The following is a 21754-nucleotide window of genomic DNA, read 5'->3' as shown; positions in this document are numbered from 1 at the left end:
TTTATTTGTGCAGAATGCTTCTGTAAATGGGTCTTGGTATCCTCCAGTAAGAAAGCGGACAGGTTTTTTCTTTGTAATTCCTGGTAAAGATGCTTGGCATTAGGTTAAGTCGGTTGGAACAGTTTTTCTGATACTGAATAGCCAAACAGTGCTCATTAACAAATAACCTCAAAATCCATATACATCAGGACTTACTTATAGTGCTCAATATACACTTTTTCTTATGTCTGTTTTGTGGGTTTTTCTGTTTTGTTTTTTTTTATTTTTATTTAGTTAAGGGAATTAAAATGTATTTAAGGGCCGTTCATGCAAAACTCCTGAGTACTAAGGCATTGTGAACTTCAGCCGGAAGTCTCTTTATAGGTATAGAAGTAGACAGTGCTGTGCAGGTATATTTTAAAGTTTAAATGAGGCTTCTTTACCTTGAGTTTTCTTTTTAATTTAGCTTCAATTTCTACTCTGTGCTTTCCCCACCCCTCCACTCCCTTTAACTTAAGGGTTCAACTTTAAAAGGGGAGGACAATTCCGTTGAGCTAGTCATGTTTTCCAGGCAATCATGCCAGTAGATATGAATTGCTCTGGAAATACTGTCTTCCGATAGCTAGTGTTAGTAACAAGTGTGCAATCTCTCCTGTAGGAAAACCTAATTGCAGGCTACAACAACAACAACCTAATTGCAGTTACACAACACTGCATCAAAATTGATTCTGTCTCTTACTTTCTGCCATGCAACTTTGAGGTTACCTGCTATGAACAATGTTTGTGGGATTTTCTGCAAAACAGGGCTCCTTTCCTTTAAAATTATGGGGAAACTCTAAGCTACTGATGAAGATTTGTTTTGCAGCATCATTCTGTTTTCACTGTATCAACAGTAAATTTCTCATTCAAAACATGGAGTGGTAGGGGAAATAAACAACCAAACTTGTTATACAAATTAATCTGATATTTATTTTTTTCGGATGTCCTGGACATCTTGTTTTCTGTCCTTTTTGCTCCTCCTTTACCCTCCTACAGCCCTATTTGGTAATATGCAAGCCACTGCACTCACTCTTCTAAAATCTCTCTTGCTTCTGAGACGACTCATTTAAAAAATAAAAAATAAAAATAGGTTGCACACACTTACTGGGAGTAGATCTGAAGCTGACAGTGTCAATTTCATGGAATCATTTAGGCTCGAAAAGACCTCTGAGATAAAGTCCAATTGTTAATCCTGCACTGCCAAGTCTACCACTAAGCCATGTTCCTAAGCACCACATCTACATGACTTTTGAATACTTCCAGGGATGGTGACTCAGCCACTTCCCTAGGCAGGCTCTTCTAATGCTTCACAACCCTTTCAGGAAGAAATTTTTCTTAATATCCAACCTAAACCTCTGCTGGTGCAACTTGAGGCCATTTCCTCGTGTTCTGTTGCATGGGAGAAGAGACAGACTCCCATCCCACTACAACCTCCTTTGAGGCCAAATTAAAAAATAAATAAATTAATCTGCATAATCTGCAGTTGGTGGGTGATGGGGAAACTTCCTGATATGCATTTAAAAAAAAAAAAAGCACAAAAAAGAAGGTAACTACAACTAATTTAGCATATGGTGCAGCAGTGTTCCCGAACTTTTACCACATGCCGAAATGCTTCGCTGTGGTTTTCATAGTGACTAAGACAAACAACAGTAAAGATGACTTTTTATCTTCAAGGAACTATATTTGGATGAGGTTAGAAACGGGTAAAGAACCTGAACACCAATTTTGGCAGGGGACAAAGTAACTTTGCAATTAGTGCATTAAACCTGTCCTCTACTTCTTTTGTACACCACAGGCTAAACTTAGACATATCTCTGCGAAGTGCTGACAAAAGTAACCTACAAAAGCATTACAGTGGTGAAATTTAGTTTTTTTAAACACCTTGGTATTCAGTGTAAGTAGCTGGGTGTTAAAACTTCACTTAAGATCAGGAACGGTCATTTTTGTTTTACTGTGCTCATGGATGCATCTCAAGCTGCAGAACTGTACCACAGGATGTCTTGGTGCAACACAAACTCCAGGGCTTGCAAGAGAAAATACAAATCCAGTACACCAGACTAATGTGGTGCAGCCTTAGTCTGGGAACCTTTGGACTAAGATGGAGAAATTACCACCAAAATGATTATTTTGAAGAAACCAAACTCTGCATGTGTTTCTAAATAGCAAGAGGAAAAGCAAAGTCCAGGTTTAGTTTGACTTTCTTTGTTCAGTTCCTGCTGGGAAGTACAGTTAGCTTCCTTGCTGCTTCTCATTTAAAAAAAAAAAAAAAAAAAACCCACAAAAAACGAAACAAAAGAACATACACACAAAAGTTAAATACCTATAGAAACTCAAATACTTTATTGCTGCTAAAAAAGAAAAATGCAAATCTTGTTAGATACTAATACTGCTACCATTTTCTGAGAACACTAGGTCTTACAACTTTTTTTTTTTTTTTTTTTTTTTTTTTGCGTTAAGAGCTCTTACTTTATGGCCAGAAAAGGTTAAATGAAGTAAAAATTGGCAACAGGTTATGCTGATGAAATGGGTGTCTGTAATTGTGAATCCTGGATGGATTCAGAAGGTCTATTCCTCCTTCAGGATGCAGAAGGTCTATTTTCTCTGTTAGCATAACAGCAGAGCTGTAAGAAAGGCGTATTTTGCTTTTACTGCAGTGTTCCTTCCAAGGTGTTGGGAGGCTTCATGTGCGTCAACTGTTCTGAGATCTCTCAGGAGCAGCTATATAGCCTCATAGCTTGGTTATACAGAGTTACTTGAGTCATTTGGAAGAGTATGCAACAATGACAAACAGCAAATCCTATTAATGATGTCCATATTCTCTTCTAATGTGATTGCTCTTGTAGTGGGAGCAATAAATGGTAGTGTTTACTGCAAGAGATCAGGTAGGTTTTGTGCTGAGCTGAGGTGCACAATAACGTCTCCGCACAGAGATCTATAAAGCTGCGTTGGGTTGCACAATGTCTTTGGCATAAGCTTCCTATTTCCTGTTCGGTCCAAGATTGCCACTTAATGGTTCAACTTTAGGTTTTTCTTGCTGCTCAGCTGATATTTTATCCTAAAAACTGTTTTGCCAGCATTATAGGGAATTCACTCAGTACAGCAGGGCAAGTCCCTTTCAGGAGGAGGGCGCTGAGAAGGCCTTGTTGATCTGCTTTCCAAATAATATTTCTCCCTACTGCACGTATTTGGGCCTTCCTTTGAGTGCTGAGACAAAAGGGTGTGAGATTGCCCATTTCTTTTCTGTTGGTGGTTATTTTGCTATTGACTTTAAACAAACATTCATTTTCTGTTCTGCGTAAGGGGTAGAGGGAGACTAGCTTTTCTTCCCAATTCATGGTAAAAGCAAGGTTGATACTGCAAAATGTGCCCAACATTTATTGTGTTGCTGGTGAGCTGGGAATCGTAGATGATTGGTTCTTCCATCTTTGTGCTTCTCAACCTCCTAGAAGTCAGGCAAGATTTTTGCTTTTCTCCTACAGTTGCGTATTAGAGTGTTAATAGTCTGAAGGATTTTCTTTCCTTTTGGTCCATGTTTCTGTTTATCATTCCTTTTTTTTTTTTTATGACCAAAATGTTCACACACACCCTCCCCGCCAAGCCTGATGCAGAAAGGGTGTTGGTTTTCTTTTATTACATCAAAACCTGATTACAGCTTTGGATTTGGATTCCACTAAAGTATGAGCTGACTATAAATGTGATGATGGTTATCTTCTTCCCTGTGAGGTTTCAGCCTTGCATTGTCTAACTGGAATGACTTTCTCTCCCTATGCCTGCCTGTTTCAAAAGATTATGGACCACATCACATCCCAGTTCTTTAATCCTGCAAGGAGCTCAGTACTGTGTAAATATTACCAGTGCCCTCTAGTGCAAACAGCAGTGAAATAGTTTTTGCATGCCCTACAGTTCTGGCAATCTGGAGATCTCCTAAATAAGGAATTATTTAGCTCTATTTCAGCTGGGGCAGTGCTCTGAGAGCAGAATATCATGAATTTTATCTATGAAGCTGTATTAATTTTTCAATGTACGGTTTTGTTTTTAAGTGATTCTGGAGCACTGTGTACAGTCCCAGACAGTCCCGGATTTTTTAATAATATTTTTTAAACTTACTAGCACTTAGAAAGAGTGGTGGATGGAAATCTGGAGCATTCCAGTCAAAGGATACCAAACTCAACTGCTGTTCAAAGTGCCTGTGCAACCCAGTATGAATATGGGCACTTTGAGGATCTAATCAGCATGTCTTGGCTAATGTAGTGTATGTATTTATTGCTAACATGGTGTGTCCTGCATTCACTTCATGCCCCAGTTTCCTTAGTAGAAAATTGGTACAATTGGGGGATATAGTGGCACAAAGCATTCTTGCTTAATAGAACTGAAATGCAGCTGCTGCGTTAACTGCCGGCCTACAAAGAATAAATGTGTTACGAGGGAAATGAACTGATTAAAAGCTCAGTGTCTCCTCCTATTGAAAGTGTAACCCATAAAGTGGCAGTGCAGGCCTCTCTCTGAGAGCAAACCACTGGGCTGATGTGCCTCTACTTGGCTGTTGTCTGCTCTGCATTACTGATGGTGAGGGACTGGGTATGGTTCCTTATTTCCCTTCGAATCTGTCACTGAAGATGCTACTTTATTACTATTAATGTCAGAGAGCTGCAGTGGTTGGGATACTGATCATGCTCTACTTCTATAATAATCATACAACGGGTCCTTTCACAGTTTTGGAAGGGTATTCCATTGATACCATATGCCATCACTATGTTGGTGTCATGGGTTTCCTTGTCCAACAGCCTCACAGTAGGGAAAAGCAGACAGAAATGATGGAATTGGTGAGCAGAAGCATAGACACAGCACCCACAGCTGCACTGCCTGCAAGGATTCTTCCAGAGAGGATATGGCAACGTGCTGTGCTTCACAGACTGTTTGGCCTGGTAGACCCAGTAGAATGGGGACGAGTAGGATAGGTTGGAAAAGGCCACATTCAACATAGAAATACACAAGGATTGTTGCAAAGCATCCATAGTTTCTGCATGCCTATCATGACTTAACAAGGTAGGAGGAGTTGTGTTAATTTATCTGTAAAAAAAAACAGGCTCCATAAAATGCCCTCACAAATACAGGTCCTCAAGTGCTCTCCCCCTTTTCATGGAGAAAATCAATGTAATTCTTACCCAGCAAAAGAGCAGAATCATATGAGGAAAACTAAAGGCATAGTCTACTTTACGCATCTGTGCTCAGCTGTTTTTAATGTGTTCCTGAAGTTAATGAACACTGTTCACATTGTTGCTTAACTATAGCTACTCCTTTTCCTCCTGAGACCTAATTCCCTGTGGAAAAGTCTCTGAGTCCTAACCAAAACCATATAAACAGCAATGCTATTCTGGTTCATTGAGTGTTGCTGACAAGATTGGAAAACACCACACAGCCAAGACAGTCAGAAGAGCGAGCTCATACTTCAGGCTACAAGAAAAAAAAAAAAAAAAGAAAAAAAAAAGAAACCTCATTACAGCAAGTCTGATCTGTACTCAGAAAAATCTATAGCGGCATCACAAAGATTGGTTTCCAAATGAAAAATTGAGGTTTGACATGAACCTTAGACTTTTTATCTTTTGTGACAAGTTCGTGGAGAGAGTACCTTGCGTTTTGTGCCGGAGGCACTAGATGGCAGTGTAAGTACAAGGAAGAAAAGAGCTGTCTTGCTGGGTTCAGGGCCAGCCTCTCTGAGCCATGAAAACGCAGAACGAAGGCAGCTTTATTCGAGAAGAAAGATAACGTTGAGACTGTGGATGGCCTGTGCACAAAATCCATGGCATCCCTTACAAGGAATACTAATTCGTCTTTTAATAATTTTGCATCTGCTCTAAGCAGATTAACCTATAAAAAACAAATGCTTTGTAAAGCATCTATTACCTTACAGTGGTTTGTATGGATCAAAATCATTAAAACAGGAAAAAGCCCCAAATGTCCCATTGCTGCCAGTAACATAGCTTTTGTGTGTGTCTCAGTAATCTTTTAACTTGTGTGTTCATGTTTTGAAAGGACCTGCATTGGTTATTTTTAGTGCACAGTGAGTTTGCACTTCTCCCATGATTAAGCTGTTATAGCTCATATACTGAAAGGATTTTACATGCCAAACCCTGATTTTGGAGGGTATCCCCAGGAACCTGCACCCATGTACTGTTGTGTGCAGCTTTAGGTACCCAACTGGGGCTGTACAGGAAAGCTGCATGTGGGCACAGATGGGATCACAGCACTAAACAACAGACAAGATGTGCCAATGGATGAGAATGGCATTTAAAGAGCTTTCTACAGCATACAGCTGTAAGATTGCTATTTCCTGTCAATTTGAGGTTTCCTGAAGTGTGGAGCTCATATCTTCTGCTTTAATTTTAAAATATCAAATCAATAGACAGCTGCAGAAACACTTTGAGAGGAAAAAGAGAAGCACGTTTGCACAGGCTGAGAAATTGTCCTTGAAGAAGGCAGTTCTTAGTTCGAAGTAGTCTGTAGACAAGGAAATGCAGAGGCCCTGCAAGCTTGTGTGAAGGGAGGATACAAAGAGCAGGATGGAAACTAGAACTGGCTGACTTTGGGGTGATCAAGAAACTTATAAAATCAAAGGGTCAACAGTGTGAATGCAGAAAGGGAGGATGGGTTTTGCTATTACCAAGTATCTCAGAACAGCATAATCAGAAATACGGGAGAGGTAAATGAGCAGTGATTACTGGGAAAGCAATTCACTCCCTCATGCCAGGTTTTCAAAAGCTTTATGTGCCTAGGTTAATAGCCAGAAATGTGCTTTCACTCGAGACTTCCTGAGGTAATGTCCTTCCCTGTCCCTCAAAGGCACATGTCTGTGGCCACATTTGTGGCCACTCAACACTGAACCCAAGTGTGGGCCGTGTTGGCCCAGGTCCACTGGTAACACCTTGCTCAGGAAATCCTTGGCTGTGGGATCAGGGTTTCTCTCTGTGCCCTTTGCATTGCCCCGGGAGAGGCCTACCCAGACAGAGGCCCAGGAAACAGAAGCAGTTTGTGGAATTTAAAACCACGGTACAAGATTCTGACATGGAAAAGTATCACTTTGTCTTGCTCCCTGGAAGGCAAAATGAAAAATGTTTCTGATTTTGGTGGAGATTACAGCAATACCCAGAGGACATGCAAAACTGAAGTGGGGGCTGTTCTTCAGGCCTGCTTTTATGTAAGTCATCCATGAGGTTTGCTTTTCTAAAGGGTTATGTGTTGTTTGTGTGGCAGGCAGAAGACAAGAGGTTGGGAACTTGGTGCTTATTTGTCTTAAGTGGCTCTTACGACCAGCATTTCATATGAGTTTCTGTGGAGGAGGAAGATAATGTTTTCTGTGGGAGTGTCATGCCCCTCTGCCTAATGAAAGAGATAGCTGTCTTTGAAGAACAACAGAAATTTGGCTTAGTGGTTTATGACCTTAATATTGCCTGTGTATTTCTTGTCTTTTTTTCTTGATGAAATTCCTCTGAGTGTTATTGGTTAATTTTATAGCTCCTTAGATGCTCTGTGCGGTCTTGAGTCGTGGCTCTTTTCCTTGTTGTTTGCTCTGACAGAATGTGATCTTCAGAAGGATTTCAGGTTTTCATTTTGCCTTTCCTTAGTATAATTTTAGCTTCTTTTGCAACCTTTCCATGAGGTGTTAAGAGACCAAAATATGATCATTAAACCTTGATAGGCTTTCCTTTTCTCTCACAATACTTTGAAATCATGGTGCTTACCAAAAAAATGCACTAAGGTAAATGTAAAGAATGTACAAGATAGTGGAAGAGACATCCCAAGGTATCATACAGCCTGTAGAGGACAGTGGTTATTTACAAGTGTCTCTGGAGCAGCTGAGTTATGTGGCCCTGTCTCAGCCAGTAAAATAACAGGATGCTGCTAGTGTTGACTGTGTTTTGTGTGGATGCAGCTTGGAAGCATGTTAGCAATGTTTTGAATCATTTTGAGACATTCCTTCTGGATTATTTGGTGGGGGAATTTACTTAAAACAGAGCTTTTAGCTCCTGAGAGAGAAGAGCCTGGATGATCTGCTGTTGTAAATCCACTCTTCCCAGTCACTGGCAAGCTCTGCTGTTTCTGGTTTTTCCCTTCTTAATGACAAACCACCTGTTTGGCCCCAGTGCTCCGGTGCTGGTGGGCGATTGGGCTGCTTCATGGTGTAATATATAGCGCAGAGCAGTAAAGTTAATAACGAGGAGTTCTATTAACAGAACTGAGCTATAATTCAATGCCTCAGGGAGCCATACATAACGCTCGGCAGAGCACAGTCTTCTCCTGAGAGCTTTATGGGGAAAATACCACATCAAACGGAGCGCTCGTGCCAGTGTCCAGAAATAAGAGAATAAGGCAGGGTGCCTGGGAATAGCTAATTGAGGAGCAAACTTCCATTATTTAAAAAAAGAAGGTTTAAGTGAGTGAATGGACCTAACTCCCAGAGAAAGTGAAAGCAGGGAATTTGGGTGACCTTCAGATGGAGCTCTGGGTAGTTAGCCCTTCAGCAGGTCAGATTAGTGAGTATTTCTGGTTAAGGCTTCGTTTGTGCAGTCTGTCCTTATTATTCTCTTCTTGAAAAGACAGGAAGGCTACTCAGATGATTAAGTTTAGGAGGTAGAACTTCACCTTCAGACCTAGAGAATAAAATACTACCACCTTAATCTGCTACTGGCTTTTACTACTGCTGATACTCCTGTGGAGTCATAGGCCAAACAAAAAAGTGTCAGCCCCTTGGTAAAGTTCTGTTATGGGAGATAAGAACTCCCTGTGTAACTGAAATTGGGATGTTTGTGAATTACTGAAGAATTATCCAGTCTTGACACCAGTCCTGGAGTCAAGATTTGTAGTCTTTTGCCACTGATGTGAGCTTTTGGTATCTGATTTCCTGTCTGTAAAATCTTATGCCAGTGAGATTACTCCATTTTTCTAGTCTTGCAATCCATTCATAAAAATGCTGCCACACATGAAAAAGTATGGTTATCATTCTGACAAGAAATGCAAGAATTTCATACCCTTAAAAATTGCCCTTTAAAATTACACACACATTCCTCCTGCCCTTTAAAATAATAGTTTGCAAGATAGAAAGTCAGCATCATGTAATGGAGTTTACCCTGGAGAACTAGAATATTAAAACTTGGATTGTAGTTAGGAAATGGCAATCCAACAACTGAGAAATGAAAGATCAGTCGCTATGCATGCAAAAATGGTTTGAGCCTAACTCTGGACTTGCTTTTATTACAGTCAAGGAGTAGTGGCCAAGATGTAAGAGGCATTTATCTGTTCTGCAGAGTATGGCTAAATACATAACTTTATTTGGATAAATGCAATGATACGGCATCTTCTTCATATTTCATTTGTTCAGCTTTTTTGTAACTGTCTTGGAAAAATGGAATCCCATCCTGTGCCAAAAGATCATTCTTTGGTGTGGGAAACAAATTAATCTTGGAAAATTCTGAGGAAAAATTTCACTTGGAGAGAACAACGACAACATGGTTTTGATTTCTTCCTAGATTCTCTCAAGGCAGACAGTTTTCTGGAAAAAATGAGACAGCTGAGGAAATCAAAATCAGCTTTTCACATACAAATAATGGCACTTAAAAATGATGGCACAAACACCTGGTGGTATAGCAAAGGAATAATGATGTTTTCCTTGTGATCTGTCCAAAATTACTTTTAAAACAGCAGAGAAAAACCCACCAGTTTGGCAACTTTCAAAGCCATCTCATTGCTGTAGCATCCTCTTGACCACAGCACAAGGTATCTGTCACCTGTGCATCTGGCTGGAATGGGAGAGGAAAGGAGAGCAAGGTGGTGACACTTTTCTTCATGGTTATGAAGAAAAAGAATTTATCATCTGCAGCAAAATTGTAGCTTTGCTCACTTCTTTCTTTTAGCTTCTAATGATTATACACAGATCAGGATTTTAACTCTAGGGGAATGCAGACTGGAAGGCAACACTAGATCTATTATGTTCACAAAAAATGTGCAAAAGAGAGATAAGAGGTCTAATACCTTTCCTGGATTTGTTGCTTGATGAACATAAGACCTTCAGAAGAAGAGTCTTTTCCAGTGTTGTCCCTTCTTGAATCCACTTCATCTGGCAAGTTTCCCTGTCTTGGGTTCAACCAAAAGCAGCAAAACAGATAACTTCAAGGCTTGACTTCAGTGCTTTCTATGCATATTTCACAGACCTTCCTACAGATGATTTTAAAAATATATATTATCATTCCAGAGCTTATCAGGATTTTTCAGGTAAAGGACAGAAGAGTTCAGAATGCAGAACAACACACAGTCTGGCAGCCAGGTCGATGGTTCTGGATTTGAAAAAATGAAAAAGATTCAGACCCTTGTTCTCTCTGATTTAGTCCTGAAAATGAAGCTGGTAGTCTGTTTTTCTCTGATGTTGAAGTTATTTGCTATTTTGTGTGTGTGTGTGATACATGAGGGTTCACTTGATTCAGACTCATCTTATGGTGGTTTACAATAGCTGTCAGATGAGTTATGCTATGTGAGCTGAGCCATTGTAAAAACATATGTATGTTCTTAGCTTGCAACAAATTTTAGTAATTTAATGATGCTTAAGACAGCTCCAGCAAAGAGAAGACACACTATTAAAAACTGTAAATCAAGCTCTGCAAACATAATAGCTGAATTGGAGTTTGAGCTATTCTATTGTCTCTACATTCTGCTTCTTTCCTTTATATACACAAACATATAAAGTATTTGCATTTATAGTTTTGCAGTTCAGTGTGTTCCTTACAGCCACAATACATTTGAACCTAACAGCACAGATTTTATGGTGTTCACAGCATTTGACCACATATCAACAATTACACTATTCCTGCTTCATGTAATCCTCATCCATATGTTTCTTCCTGTCCAAACTGATTATCTTCACAGACCACATTTCAAAGCATCTTGTAGAAAGAGTAAACATCTGAATAATGATAAAATTCATTTGCCATTTGCCACTGCCAGTTTGGTGGGTGTAAATGAAGAAAAGAAAGTAGGTATGTTGGGAGAGGTAAAATTCTTTTTCCTGTTTCTGCACTGAATTATTCTAGTACTATCCATATCCCCATACAGAGGACAAAGGTGAAATCTCAGCAAAGGCACTGTGACATGAGAAGTCATCTTGAACTGTGCTGAGTGCTAAATTCTAGATTCCTTTATGGACTACCAACGTTAAACACTGATTATAGCTCAGTCTGACAGGTTAGATTTAACTGACGAGTTTTGTAGATAAAAGATTGATACATATGTCATCTCTGATCTGGCTCAGTACCTGTTTCTTCTCCTTACAATTTCAGCTTCTTGTATTCTCTGTGTTTCAGACTATGAGCACACAAAGTCCTGATTTTTGCCTTTCTACTACATTAGACAGCACCGCTTCAAATTCCAGAGGCCTGTTTTTCATATTCCATGAGCCTCTAGGAAGTCAATAAATGCCAAAGAAATGTTGGTTTATTTATGTGTTTATTAGGTCTATGCTACGTTTCTGGGGAGGCCTTGTGGCATTTGGTCATCACATCCTTAAAAGATATAACACAAGGTATCAGCACTGTAAATATATCAAAAGAATTTCAACATTCCCACAGTACTATAAATTTGTATTGTTTTTGAGACATCAGTGTGTTGAAAAAGTACTTCCCTCCTAGCCATTTCCTTTGCCAAATGATTTGCTCAGCTTTTTTTTTCTTTTTCTTTCCTTTTTTTTTTTTTTTTTAAAGGATCCGTAAGCAAATGTTTATTGCAAGAAGGATCCAGGCTGAATTTAGACTATGTGTATTTCACACAGTCATTTTTCTCTGAATCAATTGCAGGTTGTGAGTGCTCTCTCATAATGTATGCACAGAACAGAATCTCATCAGGTTGGTACTTAAGCATCAATACCTTATGGCAGGATTCAGGTAAAGATTTATGACTGTAACATTGGTGATAGTGCCTTTCTAGTCTCACAGTTGGTGTCCTGTAATGAATTCTACTCCTTCTGATACTGTTTGACCAGGCATATTTTGTCACTCAGCTTTGTGTAGTTAAGAGTACGGTCAGCACCATCTACCCCACTGTGCTTCAATGAATTGGTGCAGACAGCCTCTCTCTTTTTAATCTGGATGTCCCACCCTTGGATGTGACAAGCACCCTATTGTCATGCCCTGCTGCGATCTCTCTGGAAGACATGCAGCCACAACAGTCTTTGAAATAAAAGTTATTTGTAGAGACTGGAGAACTCCACCCTGGTGTCAGGGAGGGGGCAAGGGGCTCCACTCTCACCCTGCCCCCTTGTCCTGATCCTCATAACTTGAGTGTGCCCTTTGTTTTGACTGTGGGCTGTATTTTAGATTTCAACTGAATTTGGTTTATAGGTTGTCTTTCAATCCACATAAGAAAGGCAGTTTCTCTGTGTTAGTGACTTTAGTTACAGTATAGTGTGGTAAATGGAATGTAAAGACAGATCCTACAGCTCGCATGTCTGTTTTCATGGTCTGCACTAAACTTTCAGATTAAAATGTCACAAGGACTGTGAAGAAACAGAGATATGTGGTATATTTAAAATAAAAAGCCACTCTCCACAGCTTTGCAATGAAAAGAAAGATATGAATCATGCATAGCACATTTGTGCAGAGGACTTCAGAAGTCTGGTGAAGGACATTGTTGACTAATTCTTTTCCTTTAATCAGAAGCTAATACATGATTGTTAGTATCCAGGCAAGGAAGACGGCTTTCTAAGTCTTATCTGCATTCAGTAAAATCCCTGAAATGCAGCCTATCCTCCATAAAGGCAAAAATAGTTGTGCTAATGCCTGGACTCAAACTGGTTGTTCATAGGCACTCAAATACTTCAAAAACATTGTGCTTAGACTACTGAGGCCTGTCTTCTGAAATCCGGCATCTGTTGTGGTGTGATGGTTAAAGCTGGTAAACTGAAAATACTTATTTAATGAATTCTAATTGCTACTCTTCATGACTAATCTGTCAATAGGCCCTATTTTCTCTATGCATTTGTTCATCGATCTGTTTACGTGAACAGCTTTCGTTATTTACAAATTATTCTCTGACTGTTGTTCTCCTTCTGGAATGTATTGACAGCTGAGTGGACAAGATGTTACTCTTGATCAGATAATCAATGACCAAATCATTTATGCCTAACAAGAGGTGCATCAAAGGCCTTTCAAAATGGTTGCATGGACATTACTGGGCATTGGCATTTGTAGTGGCATGTTTATTTTTCATAATCACTTGGGAATACAACTACATCATTTGTGTCGACTTGTCAAAGTAATAGGAAAAATTAGCATCATGCTAGAAATAAATACATATCCAGTAATGCTTTATTGCCCTTTTGCGTTATTTTTAATGCTTCTAGGCAGGTGTTGGTTGCTTTGGAGGCCAGATATGCACAGAAGAACAGATTGCCTGGATGATTCTATAATAATACATAACGTTGTAAGTAATATCTAGGGCAGGGAATTAGCAGTTACATCTAAGATATTAGATTTAGGTAGGTCCACAGCTTGGTGGCTTTGCTCACTTAGATGCAAATACATTCACCCGAGTGTGGATAAATTCTTATTACTCTTTTAATACATCAATTTAACACTAAGCACAAGAATTCTTAGGTGAATTATTTGTATTTTTTATTACTGTAGATAATAAATAAAATGACTGACAATGTCATAGGGGTACTGTTTTACTGAGTATGAAGATGCAATGTTATAGGATCTGCAAGGGGGAGATAGTTTTTGGCAACACAGGTCTGCAGTCAACTGGGAAAGGAGTTTATTACTGACAGAATTTTTATTATGCTGGCTGTAAGTTTATTAAGCACTATACTGCATAATTTCTGTCAGCATATTGTATCATTTGCTGAGCCATATAATAATATTGCTTTGAACTTCTACAGTGTCTTCCATTTCTACAGCTTCCTAAAAAGTTATACCCACGTTAATTGTCACAGTACCTCAGAGCAGCAAAGAAATACTCTCATCCTGTTGGGATAATCATTATTACTTTTAGCAGTCAAAGTGAAGTGAAATGAAAGGCTCAAAATCAAGCTGAAAGTTTATGTCAGGTGCTGGGGTTAGCACATTTGTGATCTTGTGTTTTTGCTCTTACAGTGACAAGTCTCAAAGCGGCTGGTCTTGGCCATGGACTTCCTGCATGACAGCGGTCCAGTTTTTAAGTCCCTTTTGCCTCATTTCTTCAGATATGACTGTATTTCCTGCTTCTAGTCTTTGTCTTGCCTTCTATATGAACAAATTCTTTGGGGCAGAATGTTTTTTGGCGTGTGCTTTGTTCAGTGAAAGCATCTGGATTTTTGGGCCGCTGTGTTAATGAACCCCCCAAGCCCTCCCAAACCATTACTGCAGTGTTTACAACGCAGTGCAGGCCGCCTGCTGGCCACAACTTGGACAGGAAAACTCCAAGAGAAACCCAGGATACTGCAATCCACTGAGCTGGCTATTTCAGCAAACTGTGACTCTTCTGCATAGCACATGTACCAGCTGAAGCTACAGAGTGATCCTTCTGAAGCACAGCAACAGCTCACCAACTTCAGCATGAAACAATCTCGCCTGCTTCTCGTGGGGCAGGTGAATGAGCGTAGGGAAAGAAAAACTCCCCCGGAGCAGCCCTCTTATCCTGTTGCCATAGCAGCTGTGGCCACAGCAGCAGGGGAGGTTTCTGCAGAACAGCACTAGGTCTTTCCACTCCAGAGCTGTAGGCCTGTCAGACTCTGCCTTGACTCTCCCGCACCAGTGTCCCGGCTCCCTGCCTGGGAAGCATGAATACAGCCGAGGGCTCTCAGCCTCATTGCCTGCCTCTCTCAGGTAAGCACTTCTGCTGCCTGCAGAGCCTTCTACTCCTGCTACAGAGACAAGAAATAAAAGAGGATTAGTATCTGACTTCTGTTCTGTTTACCATAGGATTCTTTAAACCACCACCCCCCGCTCATGCTGTAGACATAAATCCCAGAAAGCATGTATTCCGTTCTTCCTTCATCTGAAACCTTTCAGCCTTCGTAATGGGCTTACAGCTGTAAAGATGTCAGCGGGACCAGTTGTATGCAGGCCCAATTTGCTCTGAGCAGGTCAGCGGGGGACCATCTTATAAGAGGGTCACTGACACCATTGTGTCTATTATTTAGTCAGGACTGCAAGGGTGACCTGCAGACTCAGATTTCTCCTATTTTTTCTATCTTTATCTAAGGGCAAAAGCAATCCAAAAGATTTTTATGGAGAGAGAAAAAAGATTTTTTTTCCCTCAGTTTCTTTCCACCTCTGTCAATGTGGGCAAATGTTAAGATTAGGTTAGCTGGTTCGGCTGCAGACTTCCTTGGAGTGTTAAGGAAGTGATGAGCAGGGCTCCTCCTAATTGGAAAGGTCCTCTAATGAAGAGTCCTTCATTTTCAGGATGTTGACTTCCAAGATACTTTCTTAAAAACTGTTGTTGACCCCCCTTTTACATGAATGGAGTGGCCAGCAGCTGCTGGCCTGCTGTGTGATTATCAGTGTCACGAGGAAACCTTGAGCAATTTGGAAAATTAGGTAACATTCGATCCCTGAGCTATTAGTAGGACTAATCAGAAAGATAAGTTGATTACTCACAACTCAAGTTGACTAGAGGAAGAATTGTGGGGTGAACAGCACCTCCAAATCAGACCACGTGAAGCTGTAGCACTTATATTGTATCAGACTGATGCGTTTTTCTTTCTTCTACTTTAACTTGCCTATCCTACATCTCTCTCTCTCTCTCTCTCTCTCTCTCTTTCTTTTTCCTAAAGAGGACTATTTGAAATAGCTTTCGCTTTTGATAGGCCTTCTAAAAATAGTGCATATTTCTAATACCACTACAGTAGAGAGAGGGAAAAGGCACTGGGACCTACTGTTTACCCAACAAAACAAAGAACAGAAGCAAATCCCAGTTAATAGTTGTGCTTTTATAAAAGGCAGAATTCAGAGCCCTGGCAAAGGGGGAAATACCCTTAGCAGATCATTGGTGAAATAAGTCAGTGAAGGAGACTGAAGTGAGCCTTGAGGGTGAAACACCTACACTGATGAGAAATAGGTTAAGTAATGCTCTGCTTTTCAATTATGTTAGAGCTGTAGGTGCTGAAGCCTGCTCATTAGCTGAGGCTGTAAAATGCCACATTTATTTTGTCATTATTCTTTCAAATATTTGCCTGATGGGCTTGTGAGATGTTTAGCTCTCTCTGCCTGAAATTCCCACTGGTTCTACCAAAGGAGGCTTCTCTGCCTGACTCCATACTCAGAAATGTCAAATCCTCACTTGTTATCTCTACCTCTGTCAAAACAGCACTTGGTACTAACCTTTATTGGCCTAATCCGTGTGAAGAGAAACATCATGTCCTACTCACCATTCTGCTGACCATCAAAACCGAGCTGACTCTGTAGGTCCCTTTCTAGTGAGCCCTGCGGGTCAGTCTGTCCTAGTGTCTTACTCCTCACGGAACTCTCCAGCCACCTGGGGCTGTTATCTCACTCAGTTCTCCTTCACAAAATGAGCATGTGGCAGCCTGGCTTTAGTTCAGGGCCTGAGACACTCTTTTATTAATCAAGCAGTAACTCTATTTGCCTTAGGACTTAACCTAAATTAATCTCCCTCTTCCAGATCTTTTCTTAGCCCAACCATCCTTGAACCATCACATTTTACTTTGTTAGTGGTGGGCATCAGGACTTCTTGTACTTGGGGAACTCCAGACAACAGTAAGTCACTTTACCAGTCTTTTACAAGTGAAGGTCCTTTGGTATCAGCAGGTTGTTTTGCGGGGCTCATACTTGATTCAGCTCTTGAGATGTAATGATATGACTGTTGTTGCTTTCTGTAAGTGCTCCCTTCAATTTTCTAAGAGCTTCCACCCAAATGAAAATGACAACGTTTCCATAACAACCTGACGGATGTGTTAACTTGCTATACAGCTTATGTGTATTGTACCTTCGGTATATTTCCAGTTCTATTAAAAACAGAAAATAATTTTAATAGCCAAGGTGCATTTTTCTTCCTGCTGATATTTTCACCTATTGAGTGGGTTGTGAATTAGCTGAATATTATCCTTCAGCCTTTAACAGTTGCCTTCTATTTGTGAGATAATAACTGACTGGATTCAGACAAGTCCATGAGGTATGAAACAAATGGATTTAAACATTGCAGTGTCCCCGACATCTGTCACCTGATATTTTTCCTGGTCTGATCATTATCTAATTCAGTAACAAAGAAATGGTCAGAGCTGTTGTGTATGGCTACTCGTGAATGTAATTTTGCATTTCATTTTTGGCATGTCTTATATATCTCATGGCAATGGATATATGCATTTCACTCCTGTGATTTTGGATTTTTATTTTTTTGTTTCCTTGTGTTTGAAATCACTTCCAGTGCTTTTTGCAAAATGTGCTATGCAGCAATGCAATGCATTTTCCTAGTTTATTTTGGAGGTTCAATCTTTGTCTTTCCTTTGCTTCTGGTATCAGACAGTCTGTTTAGAATTGTGTTGGGGCAGTATGAAGGAATTGGAAGAGTGATAAAGAAGTACATTGGCAGATGATTAGTAACTTACTAGGAATAAAGAATGTAATTCAGTTGAGAATATCAACTAAAAATTAACTTCTCTTCAGGGATTAACATGGAGAGCTTTTCTAATGTGTGTGCTTGTACATGCTCACAGTGAATTATTATTGCTAAATATAAAGAGAGGAGTGAAGCACTGGGGAGAAAACACAGGATTCCCCTGAATCCTCTGGATCTTTGCAAATATAAACAAGCTTGTAGGACAGACATTGCATACCACAAGAGGTGTCTGGAGATGTCTGTTTTTGATAGTTACAGTGCGTGCAATGCTTTCCTTGCAGAAGCTGTGTTAGTATGCAGGGCAAAATGTATAGCTGGTTTCACTCATCTCGTCTCTGTGCTCTGAGCCAGGCAGTGCCTTCTGAAGAAAGGTTATGAACAGAGGAGGTGGTGACAGACTTACAAGGATCTAAATGTATCTTCAGGGAGACCTGTATGCCAAGCCTGTGCCACTTTGGGGTCAGACAGTGGGCTCCTTTATTTCCGGAGTGATGAGCCCACACATTAGACCATGCAGACATCACGTGCTTAGGGGGTTGTTTCTTCTTGCAGATATATCTTCTATAATCTGTCTAAACTGTGGGTACTGTTTGTCCTGTAATTTGGCTCTAAGACAAGTATTTCACAGGTTTGTTTCTTTTAAGAGTCCTCATGTCTCACTGCTTCAGATGAATGATTTTATAGAATAGTTCAAGAAACAACTCCAGAGAGGTTTTTAATGTATTGCAATACCTATTCATAGTGGAAACAATTCCTGCCCCTTTAACTTGCAGTCCAAGAAGCAACTTTATTTATTTATTTATTTATTGAGAATTGTTCTCTTTCTTCAATTTGTAGATGTGGTCATTCCATCTACTGATTACAAATAGTATTTTTCCAGAGAAATTTGTGTTTCTAGTTGAAGTGGAGAGCAATGGGAATAATCAACAGCCTAAAGAAACATAGGCTGTGAGGAAAAAAAAACACAATATATGATTGTTTGATCTTCTGGTACGTATATGCCTGCTGCAAGAGGAAGGCAAAAAATGCATTTTCCATGCCCATGACACAAGTAGTAATAGTTTTAAGCTGCAATTCTGATTTCAGTTCACTCCAAGGCTAGTGAACCACTTGCATAAATGGCTTAGGAAGATGGTAGGGTCACAGGAGGTCTCTGTTACTGCAGGTGTTGAAGTTAAGCTGGATAGATGTCCTTCAGGGACTGTAACTGGTTGGGCTGCATTGCTTGGAAGAGGGGTTGGAAGAGGCCCTTGCAAGGTCACTGCAGCAGAATGGTTCTGAGACTCTGTATTCATGCAGGTTTAATTTAACTAAATTTTACTCAGCCAAAAAATCACCACCCTGGACATAACATTTTAGGATAAATATTTTCCAGAATAGGATTGAGAGAGGGAATTGATGTTTTTCTGTGCTAACAGAAATGTATTTAACTTTTTTTGTTGTTGTTTTGTTAGAAAACTATGCATTTTTCCATTATTTAAGGAACAGCACTCAACATTTGATACCAGAAGAAAGCCTTTTTCTCAAGTGTATAGCTTTTCTTGTTCCAGAAAGAAACAGAAATCCCAGACTCTCCAAAGTTGCCATCTCTCTGAGCATGCTCCATTGCCTTGCATTTCTTTTACACAACAGATCAGTCACCTATTTGCTTTTCTCATAAAATGTGCTATGCAGTGTGATTTCCCCCCTGAACTCCTTGTGACTCTCCACAAGCAGCAGTGCTGTGGGGCAGCTCTCTGATTTAAAAGCAGATGGGGCAAAAATCTGTTGTGTGTTGGGCAGGGAGCCTGGCAGCAGAGTTAGGGACAGGCTGGGGAAGGACCTTGGCTCCAGGAATGAAGGAAGAGACTGATACAGGAGAGGGCCAAACGTCAAGCTTTCACATAAAATCACAGTTGAGTTGTGCCTTTTTTCTGAGAGCCTGACTTCACCATCTTCCTCCTTCCTTCTTCATGACCTCGCTGATACGCATCATACGGGCTAAGTCACAAGACCCTGACCATGACGTGTGTAGCCCCTTTCCATGGTCTCTAACAGGTCAGAAAACAGTTGGGTTATCTGCTCTGATAGCTAGTAATACAAATGTTATCTCCGAGTAAGGGAAACTTTCGGCTTATTTTTAATCTGTTGGACATCCTGCTTGGAAAGAGGATTAATTTTTCAGCTGCAGGAAAACCATGAAAAGGAAATCTTTTGTTGCTGCTTGACTGATTTTTATACTTACAAATGGAAACAATCAATCGAAGTTACCAGCCCAGAAATGTCTATCTTCAGTTTTTCCCATGTGAAAAATTCCCAGCCTAGAATGAGATCAACTTTATGGGGAAGCTGAACTAGAATTCAGATGTTCGCACTAATAAGGTGGTATTTCTTCGTAGACCCCATCACTGTCACAGTGTGTTGGAAAGGCAGAAACTGAATATTACTGTTAGGAAGTTTCTTTCTACTTCTTACAGCTTCCAAGATTTGTAATCAGAGCAGTCTGGATAATACTGATATCAATTTAGATTTTTGAGTGTGACAGAGTGAAGGAGTGAAGAGTATGTGTTGTTTCATGTAGTCATGTTTGCCAGTCCTGCAGTCATAATTTTGATTTTTTTTTTTTTTCCTACAGTAATCAGTTAAAAAGGTGGAATTAATGTTGGGTGTCTATTTAATGTTCCTACTTGGCCTCCTTCACTTTTATCTGGGAACATGATGTGGCACAAAAAAAAAAAAAAAAGGTATGAAGGAAGGGGAGCCAATAAGTAATGCCATACCCTAAAATACAGTATCTTCCATAACTATTAGTCTGTCTGCTTAGTATGGAAAATACCCTCTTATACTGCTTTTTCCTCATAATAATGATACAGGTGCAGGTAGGTCTTCCTTGGCTGGGACTATTGCTCCCATTATATTTCCTCTCCACACCATTCCCTGGATCTATCCCACATGGCTCACATTCCTGCATGTCTGGCACTTGGGTGTGTGTCTGCTGCTCTCTCTCATCTCAGCCAAAGGGCTGGGGGGAAGGGGATGTCTGTTCTAAATTATCATTTCTTCTGCTTTATCCTTGATCTAAAAAGGAGGCTGTATTTGTTCAGATGCCAACAGGAACTTTTCCAGATGGGGAGGAATACCCAGACAGACTTTATAGCAGAAGGAACTAGATTGGTGTCTTAGCTCCTTTGTCACGTGGAACATACTCAAATTTTTGAATTCACTGTTAGTCCTCAGTAACTTTGTCTGATCTTGTTATACAGATGATGCAGCTCACCAAACTGTGTTCACTATTGTTTTTATGCTAGAAGTAACCAAAAGCTTAGTGCAGTCTGGTAGCCTGGCTGAGAGGTCAGGCTCCAGTCTTGACTGAAGCAGATCAAAAGCCTGTATACAGGAAGGGGGGAAAGCAAATACACATTCAGCATCCATATGATCATTATAATCAGGTTTCCAGGTTTTGCATGTGGATGATAAAGGATTTAAAGCTTAGTCCAGAAGGATCCTGGGAGAAGGAACACTTCAATTATGTACAAAATAGTGTCCTTGCAGCAGCCCTATAGCTTCTAGTACTCCTGCCTTCTTGCTCTAACCTGCTTCTGTTTGGAGGGAAATGGCTCATTCTTTGGTTCCAATGGTAAATGAAGCTGATGAATGAAACCTGGATGTGGTTAGCTGAAATTAGTACCCAGTAAAAAAAAGATCTGCACAAACAACTGTTTACTGCTGTTTATACTCATGCAGCACACCAAAAAATAAATTTTGGGAATTCCTTTGTGAACAGACAAACCTGCCACAAACCTAATCTAGAATCTGTGCCAGGACTGGTAATTTTTTCAAGATTTACAATAGTTTGGTTATCTTCTGTTTCATCTTTTCCCAATTTGCATTTGCACTTACTTCACACTGATGCAGAAAGCACCACCCTGTTGCAGGTGGAGGGAATTCTGCAATTTTCATCCTGAGCAGAGGCAGTGAAAAGGAGAAGTCTCATAACAGTGCCTCTTCCCTGGAGAGCGAGAAATTGCCTCAAAGTTCCAAGACTGGCATGAGCAGCTGCATGTACTTGCTCTAAGCACCATCCTGAGCAAAAAGAAGGTCCTGCAAAGAATTGCTCTGTTGCTTTAGTTAAGGTGAGGAGGACTAAAGATGCTTTCAC

At 40.2% G+C, this 21754-nt stretch overlaps 1 protein-coding gene across 17 annotated transcripts in view; it reads left to right on the top strand.

The window, feature by feature from the left end:
• Positions 1 to 7229: 7229 nt before the first annotated feature.
• LOC308196010 (uncharacterized protein) overlaps positions 7230 to 21754 on the top strand; it is a 380840-nt gene continuing 366315 nt past the window's right edge. For 4 of the 17 annotated variants that reach the window (XM_080594384.1, XM_080594386.1, XM_080594385.1 and 1 more), the window contains exon 1: positions 7245 to 14861. The gene's annotated coding sequence lies outside the window, so the exon portion shown is untranslated. Of the gene's footprint in view, positions 16758 to 21754 lie in introns of all 17 variants that reach the window. The other 13 variants (XM_080594391.1, XM_080594388.1, XR_013952022.1 and 10 more) reach the window with 8 other exon arrangements.

The sequence above is a fragment of the Anser brachyrhynchus genome (genome assembly GCF_964034855.1).
Source record: "Anser brachyrhynchus genome assembly, chromosome: 5".
Classification (NCBI taxonomy): domain Eukaryota; kingdom Metazoa; phylum Chordata; class Aves; order Anseriformes; family Anatidae; genus Anser; species Anser brachyrhynchus.
The sequence above is the reverse complement of the archived record's forward strand: the minus strand, read 5'-3'. Positions and strand labels throughout refer to the sequence as shown.